This window comes from Taudactylus pleione, unplaced genomic scaffold (assembly GCF_031769625.1).
Source record: "Taudactylus pleione unplaced genomic scaffold, aTauple2 ptg000116l, whole genome shotgun sequence".
Lineage (NCBI taxonomy): Eukaryota > Metazoa > Chordata > Amphibia > Anura > Myobatrachidae > Taudactylus > Taudactylus pleione.
In genome coordinates this window covers 23,826,559-23,839,989 of record NW_028284518.1, presented here as the reverse complement: position 1 = coordinate 23,839,989, position 13,431 = coordinate 23,826,559, and the positions used below count along the sequence as shown (strand labels likewise).

Below are 13,431 nucleotides of genomic sequence, written 5' to 3'. Positions count from 1 at the left end.
GATTTGTATTGATCAGTAACAATTGTGACATGGATTTAGATAGGCTGGTGCTCTTATTGAAAGGATCAAAACAGGTAGAGGGAGTATACTGTGTTAAAGATTATGCTAAGCCATGCTGGTATGATGGCATGAGGGGATCAATGAAAACTTCTACTCCCCTTGCTACAGCAGGAACTGGATTTGTGTGTCGTCCCCATGGGGAAGTTGCTACTTCTACTGTGATGGATGTCAGTGATGCCCAGGAAAATTAGTCATCCACTATCTTTAGAAGATAGGTCTCTTAGGAAGATTAATTGTATTTTGACGGTTATCTATATATTTAAAATTAAAGCCTGATAACAATGATGTCATCATGTTGGAATGTAATGTCAGCTGGTATGATCTCTGACCCTTCCCATTTGTGTCAGTAATGCACAGGAGAGAGTATGGGTGCTGTGATAAAGACAGTGGGGAAGATAGAAAGGGGGGAGAGGTGGGGAAAAAGTGTCCAGTTGAGAGAGAGAAAGCGAGGAGGGAAGGAGATAGATGGAGAGAAAGAGAGGGGAGGGAAAAAACAGAAGCCAGACATTGCCAGATATCACAGCTAGTATATAATATGTGGGTTAGATACTAACTTTCTGTAAGGAACAGAGGAGGGGGGTAGGAATTTGGGGCCTGATTCAGAGTTGGGAATAGAGAGAGAGATAGCACTTAACTGTGAACCTGGACAAACCATGTTGCAATGCAAAGGGTGTAAATACATAATTTTTCTTTTGCATGTAGTGTAAATACTGGCTACTTTTACATGTAGCCCACAAATACTGCACAGCAGTGGCGTATTTATAATGGGTACAGTGTGTATGGGGTACACGGGCCCCCGGGTCCAGGGAGGCCCCGCACCGCACACACTGCACCCATATTTTTTTAAAACGTACCTGTCCATAGTCCCGCGGCCATTTTCCGGTGTTCTGCACATGCACAGTAGACTCTGGGCACTAGAGTGTGCCCAGAGTCTACTGCGCATGCACAGAATGCCGGAAAATGGCCACCATGGTGGCTCCGGTGGCTGGCCAGCTGCGTCAGTCGGTTGCCAGCCACCAGGGAGGAGGGGGCCCCGCACGAGGAGTGCACACGGGCCCCCTCCTCTCTTAAAACGCCCCTGCTGCCCAGCTTTATTATTACTCTACAATTTAGATGTCAGTTTGGACACCTCCCTCCCAAATCTAAATCTCTCTGCACATTTTAAATCTGCCCCACCTGCAGTGCAACATGGTTTCACCAAGATGATCAGTTGAGAGATGTCTCTCTCTATTCCCAACTCTGAATCAGGCCCTTATTTTGTCTGAAAAAAGGATTTTGTAGGGACAAATTGGAGGGGCCCAAATCAGAATCACGTCTAGGGTCTTAGAGAGTCTTCATTTCGCTCTGCCAGGAGCCAGTGTCTGGTTGCATCTGGAAAGACTGCCTCAATTAAAAATAAGTAAAGGTGTTCCGCCATAGCAATGGTGTAGAAAAGTATTCCAGGTTTACAGTTGTTGCCACATCCATGTATTAAAGCCCTTGGTTATAGCCCATGATTCTATGTACTCATTATAGAGGTCCTACCCAGTTGCATAAATGCAGTTTATTTAAAGATGTGATTTATGATGGAATGCAACCAGAATCATTAATGGTTAAGGAGACCTAGAAATTAGATCAATCTCACATTAAAGAACATCAGGAGTTGATGTTCCTGACACTGCCATCCATTTCCATGATGGTAATATTTTTGCCAACCTGCTTTGGAATTACAAGGAGTGCTGGCAGAGTAGCTGGAAAAAAATAATATATAATTTTTTAAAAAATAATAATAATTAAAAAATATATATACAGTATATATACTATATATATATATATACTATATATATATATATATATATATATATATGTTTATATATAAAAAATATATATATGTATGTGTGTATAGGTGCAGCAGGACAAAATATATACATTTTAAATTAATATCTCCATTATGAAAATACACATTATTTTGGAAGCTGCATCTTAGTAATATTAACCTGCCATCAGACTAATCACAAATAGAGAAGACTGTTGTTTCTATACTATACACACCAGGCTGTGTTTTGTTCCTATCACAGATTCTTTCTTGCTCATGCCAAGGAAAGCAGTTTGGTCAGTTTTCCCAAAGCAGTCTCAGAGGAGCGGCTGGGCTGACATAAGTACTGGCACTGTGGGAATACCTACAAATTATTGCCAAAAGCCTAGAGTTCTATTACTGCCAGAAAAACAAAAAAGGTTTACAAAACAACCCGCTCTGATGTAAGTGTGATGTAGGTTATGTGAAGGGGAAAAGAGCAACAACAAGAAAAGAGAGTGCAATTGTTTTGTTCTACAAAGAAAATTCCTTGGCACAACATGTATGAAAGTGTTGCTTTGTTTTTGGTATAGCCAATGGCAGAGTGTTCTCAATAAAACTTATATTGCACTTGCTTATAAACCTGCACAAATTAACCCTATACAAGCGACACTAAGTTGTATTTGACTTTTGAAAAACATGATTTCATTAAGCCAATTATGGGTCTGATTCATTACAAATCACTATTGCGATCGCGACTGCGATTAGGCATGCAGGTCTGCTGCAAAAATATGCTAATGAATGCAATCGCAAAGCCGTCACACAGCCAGCATAGAGATGCCCACTACCGCCATCTCACATTCGTAATACCTTGCAGTCCTGCGTATAGATCGGAAACATCGAGTAACATCGACCCCTCACACACAAATACAGCAGGTCTGACCTTACTCAGAAATTGCTAACCTTGTCGCAAGGTATTATGGATCCGTAATGAATCAGGCCCATAGTTGGTGTGGCCATGGATCATTGATGGTGCGGCCATGGATCATAGTTGGTGTGGCCATGGACCATAGATGGTGTGGCCATGGATCATAGATGGTGTGGCCATGGATCATAGATGGTGTGGCCATGGATCCTAGTTGGTGTGACCATGGATCATAGATGGTACGGCCATGGATCATAGTTGGTGTGGCCATGGATTGGTGTGACCATGGATCAAAGTAAGCATGTTTTGAGTGGGAGTAAGGTGAGATGCCAGTTGTGTAATTAAAAGATTTTTTTTTAAAGTTCCTGGTTTAAGTAACACTGACTTATATACAGAAATTGTAAAAACTTATGGATGGATTCAATGAGCCGTGATACTTACCACGGGATTGTAGCATTGGACTTCACTTGGCTATTTGATTAGAAGCCCTTTTTCCCACGCTGCAAATCCACGGCTAACGGGTGTTAACCCATAAATTCCAGGTTCAGTTGCCAGAGCTATGGGTTAATGCATTTGTGGTGGGCATGTTAAGGGCAGAAAGCCCTACTTACCGTGGATTTCTGTTCAAGCATCGGGAGGGGGCGAACAGAAATCTGCATTAAGTACAGCCTGCAGGCTTATCGCGGGCTGCATTTGAATAGCCCCGGGCACTGCTACAAGCCCACAGTGATTAGCGTGGATAATTGTATCCAGCCCTTAGTTGTCATTTATCCCAGTATACAGAGCAAGAGAAGTGACAGTATGCAGTTGCCTACAAAAGAAGATTTAAAACTAAATCCTATACAAAGATTACATACAATATTTATCCAACATGACCTGTCACTGACTTGACATTGTAAATGATCACAATACATTGACAATTTATGGTGTGGGTGGTCTCTGGTCTTCTCGGGCATTGCACTGGCAACCAAGAAAGGTCCAAAGCCACTGAAGGTATCTTCTTTGCAAGAATTTGTAATGCGCATGCAGTGAGCTGGCACCAGGGGTGGCTTTCGAATACACTGTCATTCATGTAACACTGGCTCAACTGCTCACCCAGATAATCATTTCAAACTATACATAGGAGCATGAATTAAGCAATTTTTGTAGGTCAAATGGGACAAAAACAAATCAAAAGTGCAAAGGTACAGTATAATGTCATGAACCTATTACTGCACAGGTCAATCAGTTGTTACAGGGAAGTAGATGACTGGAAGCCAAGATAGTGACGGCCTATAGTGCACCTTTGATAGGACAGTCTGTGTGGATTGGGGCATTCATTACTGAGTGTAGGCTAAGAGCTTGGGTACTGGATGTAGTCAGATTACCGGCGGCCAGGATGCTGGCTGTCGGAATCTCGGCAGTGGAAGCCTGACCTGGGACTAAAGTTAGGGGTCGAAATCCTGACGCCTATCTTAGTCCTACGCTGAAATCCCGACAGCTGGCATTTCGAATAAAGGTAAGCGGGGACAGGTTAGGTGACAGCCCCGGGGGGGAGGGTTAGGTTTAGGCACCCATGGGGGGACTTAGGGTTAGGCACCCCCCGGGGAGGGTTAAGTTTAAGGTGAGGTATGGGGGGTTAGGGTTAGGCAACCCCGGGGGGGGGGTAGGGTTAGGCACTAGTGGGGGAGTTTAGGGTGGTTAGGGGGGGAAGAAGGGTAGGGATGGTATACTTACCACCCCTGTCGGCTTCTTCAGTTATCAGGATACCGCCGCCAGTATTTCATACCAATTCCCTTGGATACACCTAGTTATATACTGACATGTTAGAACAGTGTTTTGTGTTCTGAAATTTAACTAATTGCCCCTTTCACTGTGGATGATGAGTGGGACTCATCTGCAAATACCTCACATCCCACTTGTTGTCTGTAGCAGCAGATATAACAGACTTACAAAGTCACACCAAGACAGGTGGCAGATTGCTGGAAAGTATCATTGTTGAGCATATGCACATTGACAGCTCTCATGAAAATAAAAGTTAATGTTTAGTGATCAGTGTGATCACCAAACTTAAATCCCTACAGTAAAGAAAAATAATAGAGTCCCGGGATGTGGGCAGATCTCCCTCAACCTGGCTATTAATATTTAATGGGGGGACACATTTGAGAAAGCCTCTGATCACCCACATTTGAAAGAGGGAAGTCCCCCTTTCAAAAGCTATTGTCCCTTAGCCAAGGAGGATTTAGGCACATCATTATTGCGCCCCCCCTATCTATTATTGTCATTATTAGGTGATAAGTGCCTTAGCTGATTCTCACAATGGCAAAGTAGGTGCAGGCCAAAACAGTGAGTAATGGTTGCACAAGCTGTGCATAGGCAGCCAGCTGATGCATAAAGTGTAATTTTAAGACCAGAGGCCGGCTGGTGGGGTGATATCACATAGGGAGAGGCTCATCCTTCTCACTATCTGTCTCCACCCCTGTACCTCCCTCGCCTTTCCTCTGCTGTGGTTAGGATTCCGCACCCACCTGCCCATCACAGGTAACAAAATTTGTAAACACAGCTGACATCTGCGATCTATCAACTGCTGAGCAATCCCAGCTGCTAATTGTTTCCAACCGACATGCTGTGCCGCTCCTGACCAACAGGTGTCCTTAGGCACATGTCTCACCACTGTCCCTTAGCAGTTGTTGTCTGTAATCCCCACATATATCACGCTGCGCTACAGAAAGAATACATTTTTCATAGAGGGGAATGGGGGCACATTGTGCCCTATATCTCCCGTACTGGCGGGTGTGGTATGATATGTCATTGTAGGAATGTCGATATGATCATAGCGTTGACGTTGACCATGTGGACATTTATCTCTTTGCACTTTTTCCAGTTCACAATATACAGGAAAGAGTATGTGTAGGTGCATATCCATGGCTGTAAGAAAAATACATACACATAGGGCCTGATTTGGAGTTGCACACAATACTAATATGAGTCTAAGTCGCTACAAAGTTGCATCACACGTGTCCCACAATGTGTACTCACAGAGGCGAAGGTACAATTGAGACGCGTGGTCTAAGAGATGTATTGGAAAGTGGGATTGGACATTCCAGGGTGGTGTCTGGGAGGTGGCTATTCACATTCACAGAGATGTACCGTTTTGTGGGCGTGTTGGGGGAGTATCCCGGGCATGTCGTTGCTATCTCAGACACTTAACATTGAAGGCCATCCTATAATAGAGAATCTGCATATAGCATAAGGCAGGTGCAAGTTTCGATCGGCGTTCAGTGCTAATGGGATTGTTGCATCTAAGAACACAAAAAGTGGGCGTCTTAGTACTTGCACAGTCAGACGCTCGCTTGTACACCAGGGGGAAGGCTGATACTAGCATAAAAGTCGCAGACTAGACAACCTCAAAAAACGCTAAAGCAGAAGCAGCAGCGCGCGACTCAGAATCAGCCCCATTATGAGACATGTAATAAATTATTTCCTGATGTTCCCTCATTATTAATGTAAGAAGTGATATTACACTGTGCAGTATTTGAAGATATAAGAATAAATGAAAAAGTAGAAATGAATGAAGTTACTGAAGTACAAGGATGGAAGTGACATTTACTCTGCCACCCGGATCATTCCCAGTTGGATACACAAATCTGCATTGATTGCTAATATGGGGCTCTTAGTTATGTGCAAGAGGGAAAAGCTGGCACATTTTCACATACGGTACATCACACCCATGTATTGTGCTATTAGAAATGGGAGAGACAAGGAGGTGGTAAAAAGAGAGACAAGGAGGGGACAAAGGGAGAGAAATGGAGGTGGCAAAGAGCTATATACAGGTTGAGTCTCCCATATCCAAATATTCTGAAATACGGAAAATTCTGAAATACGGAATATTTTGAGCATGATTGAGACAGTGAAACCTTTGCTTTTTGATGGTTCAATGTACACAAACTTTAAGGCACCAAATTATTAAAAAATATTGTACACAATTACCTATAGGCTGTGTGTAAGGTGTATATGAAACATAAATGAACTTCATTTATGTACACAAACTTTGTTTAAGACACAAAATTATTGAAAATATTGTCTAAAATTATCTGCAGGCTGTGTGTATAAGGTGTATAGTATATAACACATAAATGCATTCTGTGTTTAGATTTGGGTAATATTCCTAAGACATTTCAATATGGTGTGCAGTTGTTCCAAAATATGGAATATATTCCGATATCCAAAATACCCCTGGTCCCAAACATTTTGGATATGGGAGACTCAACCTGCATAATTATTATTTTGATTTAGAGGTGCCTTGAAAAAATTATGGAGACCCGAAGGGTGCCTCGAACTGAGAGAGTTTGGGAACCACTGCACTATGTACTAAGTAGACATAGGGCCTGATTCAGAGCCGGACGCTATTTGCGCTCGCTTGTTCAGAAAAAAGGGGTGGCCATTCAAATGAACCGTTCGCTCTTTGAGGTCTGTTCACGCCTCTAGGTCTGAACGAGCGAACAAAACTTGCGGTCGTTTTTTGGAAAACGACGCCCCCTGGCCGCTCGCATCCTACGTCATGTCCGCTATTTATTAGATCAATCGAGTACATCGACCAGCGTATGAACTGCTCGCTATTCTTGTGGTTGGTTTTTCCTACCGCAATCATGCGAGCAGTTCTGACTATAAAATAACCCAGTGACGTGGTCAATGACGCTGCTGTATTAATTATGCACACCAATAAAACGCCCGTTTTGACCTTTAAGCACGCCTGCGTTCTGAATTCCACTTTCAAGCACCTTCCCCTGTTACCACCCACATATGCCTCCTCCTGTCACTCAAAAATTGACTACAATGGAGGGAGCCGTTCATTGGCTGAGAGACGGGAGATGACCTCTCTCAGCCAATGAACGCTTAGCAGCGGGGTTTCCATGGTGATACCCTGCCGCTAAGCTCTCATTCGGGAAGTACCGTTCTATAGAACGGTACTAAGTTTGTGGATCGCGTTTTCGTTTTTTTTTTTGCCAAGTCCGGGGATGCCTACTTTGGAACGAAGAGGACAGAACCTCGCATAGGAGATGGTGAGTATGTTTTTTTTCACAGGTCCCCTATGTGTACTTTACCGGACAAGTGGACCGATGCTACAGGTTACATAGGTGAGTATGTGTACATGTGTGTGTGTGTGTATGTATGTTTAATAAACTTATACTGTCACGGTGTGTGTGTCCTGTGTTTTTTTTAAACATTTTTTTACAGGTGAACTACAGGTACTAGTGGGCCCTTAATGCCCTGCATGCTGCTACTTGTGTTTCTCCAAGTACCAGCATGCGGGGCAGGCTCGCTGGGACTTGCAGTTCTACTTGTAAAGACAATGTTTGATATTCTTTATTTACACCACACCACACAATCAACCCGCCACCCACCGCCACCAGGGGTGGCGGGGATAGCCCCGGGCTATCAGCCTGGGCCTGGGGTGCCCTGGAGAGGGTGACCCCTTTATTGGGGGGGTCCCCAGCTCTCCAGGGATCCCCGGCCTGGGCTGACTAGCGGTCAGGGCTGATGCTGCGGCTGGGGGGCCCGGTGAAAGGGCTCCCCTGGCTGTGGCATCAGCCCCCCGCTAGAAAAAGTCCAGTGCTGGTTCTGGAACATACAGGGGAACCCTACTAATTTTTTTCCCCTGTATTTCCAGAACCAGGACCGGATCAGAGCCCAGAGCTGGTTGCGCAGAATACGGGGGACCCCTACGTCGTTTGTCCCCCGTATTTTGGCAACCAGCGCTGGTTCTGACTAGCCCGGTGCTGGTTGTGCTTAAGTACAGGGGACCCCTACGTCGTTTGTCCCCTGTATTTAAGCACACCCAGCACTGGGTCACTAATGCCCGGGGCTGGTTGCTCTTTTTTGGGGGGGGGGCACGCCATTTTTTTCTTTTTTTACACAGGTTTTTTTTTTTTTTTTACCACAGCAGCACAGACGGGTCTCACGGACCCGTCAGTGCTCTGTGTCAATGACACAGATGCAAGTAGCACGGATCTCCTGGTCCGTGCGTGCATCTGTGTCATTGAAATACACAGCAGCATAGACGGGTCTCACTGACCCATCTGTGCTCTGTGTCACTGTCAGTCACACAGATGCATGTAGCACGGATCTCACGAGTCCGTGCTACAAGCAAATGAGCACCATAATGCTGATTGGCTGAGAGCCATGACAGACGGCTCTGTCAGCCAATCAGCACTTTGCCCATTAAAGGCAAAGGCATTTTTTTTAAAATGGCCGCTCGAGGCAAAACCTCGAGATCCGACAGCAGATCTCGAGGTTTTGCCTCGGGAGAGGGATCCGGGGCAGACAGGGAGATCCGAGCTTGGGCTCGGATCTCCCCGGATCCCCGAAGTTCGGGTGGGTTCGGTTCTCAGGGAACCGAACCCGCTCATCCCTAATATATATATATATATATTAGGGGTGTGCACCGGCCACTTTTCGTGTTTTGTGTTTTGGTTTTGGATCTGGATCTTTCTTCCTGTTTTGGATCTGGATTGGTTTTGCCAAAACCACCATTCCATGTTTTGGGTTTTGTGTTTTTATGTAAAAAGCATAAAAACAGCTAAAATCACAGAATTTGTGGGCTTTTCTGCTCCTATGCTATTATTAACCTCGATAACCTTAATTTCCACTCATTTCCAGTCTATTCTGAACACCTCACAATAGTATTTTTATGTCCAAAAAGATTGCACCGAGGTAGCTGGATGACTATGCTAAGCGACATGAGTGGGCAGCACAAACACGTGGCCCATCTAGGAGTGACACTGCAGTGGCAGACAGGATTGCAGTTTGAAAAACTAGGCCCCAAACAGTACATAATGCAAAGAAAAAAAGAGGTGCAAGATGGAATTGTGCATGGGCCCTCCCTCCCACCCTTCTGTTGTATAAACAGGACATGCACACTTTAGCAAACCAATCATTTAAGCGCCAGGGTCTGCCACACGACTGTGGCTGAAATGATTGGTTCATTTGGGCCCCCACAAAACAAGCTGGCAATTAATCTGTCCCTGCACAAACTGGCTCTACGGAGGCAAGATGTCGTCCTCATCCTCCTCATGCACCGATTCCTCACCCTCTTCAGTGTTGTGTACATCCTCATCCTCACAGAGCATTAATTCGTCCCCGCTGGAATCCACCACCACAGGTCCCTCTGTACGTTCTGGAGGCTGGTCTCCCTGGAAGAGTTGATAATTCATTTTGATGAACATCATCTTCTCCACATTTTGTGGAAGCAACCTCCTACGCCTTTCGCTGACAAGGTTCCCGGCTGCACTAAACACTCTTTCGGAGTACACACTGGAGGTGGGGCAACTCAGGTAAAATAGAGCCAGTTTGTACAGGGGCCTCCAAATTGCCTCTTTTTCCTGCCAGTACAGGTATGGACTGTCTGACATGCCTACTTGGATGCTGTCACCGATGTAATCCTTTAACAGACAGATGCACACTTGTCGCTGCTGCTTTGAGGATGCAGGTGCAGCTATAGCCCACACAATTCACAAAGACAGAAAAAAAAGAATATTTTATTCTTTGTGGAGCGCACTTTGAGGGTTACACCACCCTTTAACAGACAGACGCACGCTTGTCGCTGCTGCTTTGAGGATGCTGGTGCGGCTACTGCGCATACATTTCACACACAAACACAGAAAAAAGATTATTTTCTTTTGGTTGGAGTGCACTTTGGGGGTTACACCACCCTTTAACAGACAGACGCACGCTTGTCACTGCTGCTTTGAGGATGCAGGGGCGGCTACAGCCCACACAATTCACAAAGACAGAAAAAAAAAAATTTTTAATTTTTTGTGGAGCGCACTTTGAGGGTTACACCACCCTTTAACAGACAGACGCACGCTTGTCGCTTCTGCTTTGAGGATGCAGGTGCGGCTATAGCCCACACAATTCACAAAGACAGAATACAAATTTTTTTATTCTTTGTGGAGCGCACTTTGAGGGTTACACCACCCTTTAACGGACAAGCCAGCGGGCCCTTTACTTATGTTACAGGCGCATACTTGGCGCTGCTCCTTTGTTGATGCATGTGCAGCCACAGTGCACACAATTCACAAACACAGAAAATAATTCCTCCACCATTCTGTCAGTGGTGACAGTATCATATGCAGTGACAGTAGACATGTCAGAAATTGTTGGCACATCTTTCAGTCCGGACCAGATGTCCAAACCGGCCCCTGACTTATGACACAGGCGCCTGTTTGACGCTGCTGCTGAGTTGATGCACGTGTGGCTACTGCGCATACATTTCGCACACAAACACAGAAAAAAAAGAATTGTTTCTTTTTTGTGGAGTGCACTTTGGGGGTTACACCACCCTTTAACAAACTTATGGGACACAGGCGCACGCTTGGCGCTGCTCCTTTGTTGATGCACGTGCAGCCACAGTGCACACAATACACAAACACAGAAAATATTTTTTTATTTTGTTTGGAGTGTACTTTGGGAGTTACAGCACCCTTTAACGGTCAAGCCAGCCGTCCCTTTACTTATGACACAGGCGCACGCTTGGCGCTGCTCCTTTGTTGATGCACGTGCAGCCACAGTGCACACAATTCACAAACACAGAAAATATTTTTTTATTTTGTTTGGAGTGTACTTTGGGGGTTACAGCACCCTTTAACAGTCAAGCCAGCCGGCCCTTTACTTATGACACAGGCGCACACTTGGCGCTACTTTGTTGATGCACGTGCGGCTACTGCGCACACAATTCACAAACACAGAAAAAATATTAATTTTTTTTGCTCTTGGGGGAGCACCCCTGATGGACAGAGCACCCCCTGGACAACACTACAGCACCCCTTTAGGACTGGGACACTGCACAGGACTTTGGAGTGGACACAGCCCCTTAGGAGAACTGACTGCACAACACAGTCCAGCCAGCCCCTGTGGACTTTGGAGGAGTGGACACAGCCCCTATGGACAACAGCAGCACTGCACAACACAGCCAGCCCCTATGGGCTTTGGAGGAGTGGACACAGCCCCTATGGACAACAGCAGCACAGCACAACACAGCCAGCCCCTATGGACTTTGGAGGAGTGGACACAGCCCCTATGGACAACAGCAGCACAGCACAACACAGCCAGCCCCTATGGACTTTGGAGGAGTGGACACAGCCCCTATGGACAACAGCAACACAGCACAGCACAACACTACACTGCACTACACTACACTACACTACACAGCCCAGCCAGCCCTAACTCCCACCCTCCCTCTTCACTGTCCACAGCCGAGTGAGAACCTTATATAGAATCCAAAACCCGCGAGACCCGGAAGGCGGGATGATGACGTTTTGCCTCGATTTCAGATACGAGTCAGGCGGCAAAAGTCGAGCCTGACTAGGATCGGCCTCGGATCGGAGGGGCTCGGGGGAGTTCGGATTTCAGAAATCCGATCCCGCTCACCCCTAATATATATATATGGTGACCCCCGCTATCTGGGTCTGCTATATCAAACAGATAAGCTTTAAAATCATCTTTAAATTGTAATTGTTTTTTTTGTGTTATATGTGTGTAATTAAAAAACTTTTTAAGATACTACACTATGCAAGCATTTTTTTCTCCCCATTTATAATCCCACCTGGAGTGATTTAATTGCGCCACATTATAAAGGAACGTGAGGGTGTTGACCAAGGATACATCAATATATGCCTATTTATTAGGCACACACGGTACGCTTTGTAAATTATTATAAGTGTGCGGCCGATGGTATAAGTTACTACACTATAAAACGCTTGATCTCACCTCTTCTACTTTCATAAATGTTGTGGCTGTATTAACCATCCTAAACCCGGTGGGAAGTTCTACACTAAAAAGGAACGTATAATTGCGGACCAGGAACACATCATTATATGCCTGTTTATTAGGCACACACGGTACGCTTTGTAATTTAACATAAGTTTGCATTCAGTTATAAAACTTACTATACTATAAGGCGCTCGTTCTCACCTCTTGTATTTTCATATATATATATATATATATATATATATATATAAATAAAATGAACACCTATTTAACCAGTAAAGAGACCACCACATTAACAAACATTTATCGTGTACACATTTACCTAAGAAACAAACTCCCATTTGAAAATTACTGTATGCAATGCCATACTATTTCACCAGTAAAAAGTGTATTTCCCAGTATACAAGACCGCACTGTTCACATTCTGATTCTACTAGTAAACATATTTGAATAATAGATATATACATTGTTTGTTATGTTCTGGGTTGTTTGTGGACCCGGGGTGGTAGCAGGAGCGATCACAGAAGCAGATTTGAAAATAAAACTAGGATTTTTAATAAGTGCTTGAGTAGACATATAATGTGGCAGTAAATAAAAGTCCAGGAATATATAAATGTGCACAAGAGTTCTGTGGTGGGAGCAAAAGTGTTAATGTCCAAGTAGAAACAATTAGAGCTGTCCAGGTGTGCAGGTAGTGAAACTGAAAATAATCAAGCCAGGTTTGCAGGTAGTGAACTGAAAATAATCAAGCCTGGTTTGCAGGTAGTGAACTGAAGAGCTGGATGTCAGCAGGCTCAGGCACTCAGGTATGGGCAAGGGTGATGGAGGAAGCGGGGTAGTCCAGTGGGAGCTAGGAGCTGACAGGCAGACTGGCAGACAGCGAATTCACAGGAACAGGAAAGCACAGAGAACTCCCTCTCAGCTA

General features: G+C 44.8%; 1 protein-coding gene across 1 annotated transcript in view; it reads left to right on the top strand.

The window, feature by feature from the left end:
* Nucleotides 1-13,431, top strand: part of LOC148524832 (cytochrome c oxidase subunit 4 isoform 1, mitochondrial-like) — a 124,219-nt gene that overhangs the window by 99,830 nt on the left and 10,958 nt on the right. The window lies entirely within an intron of this gene.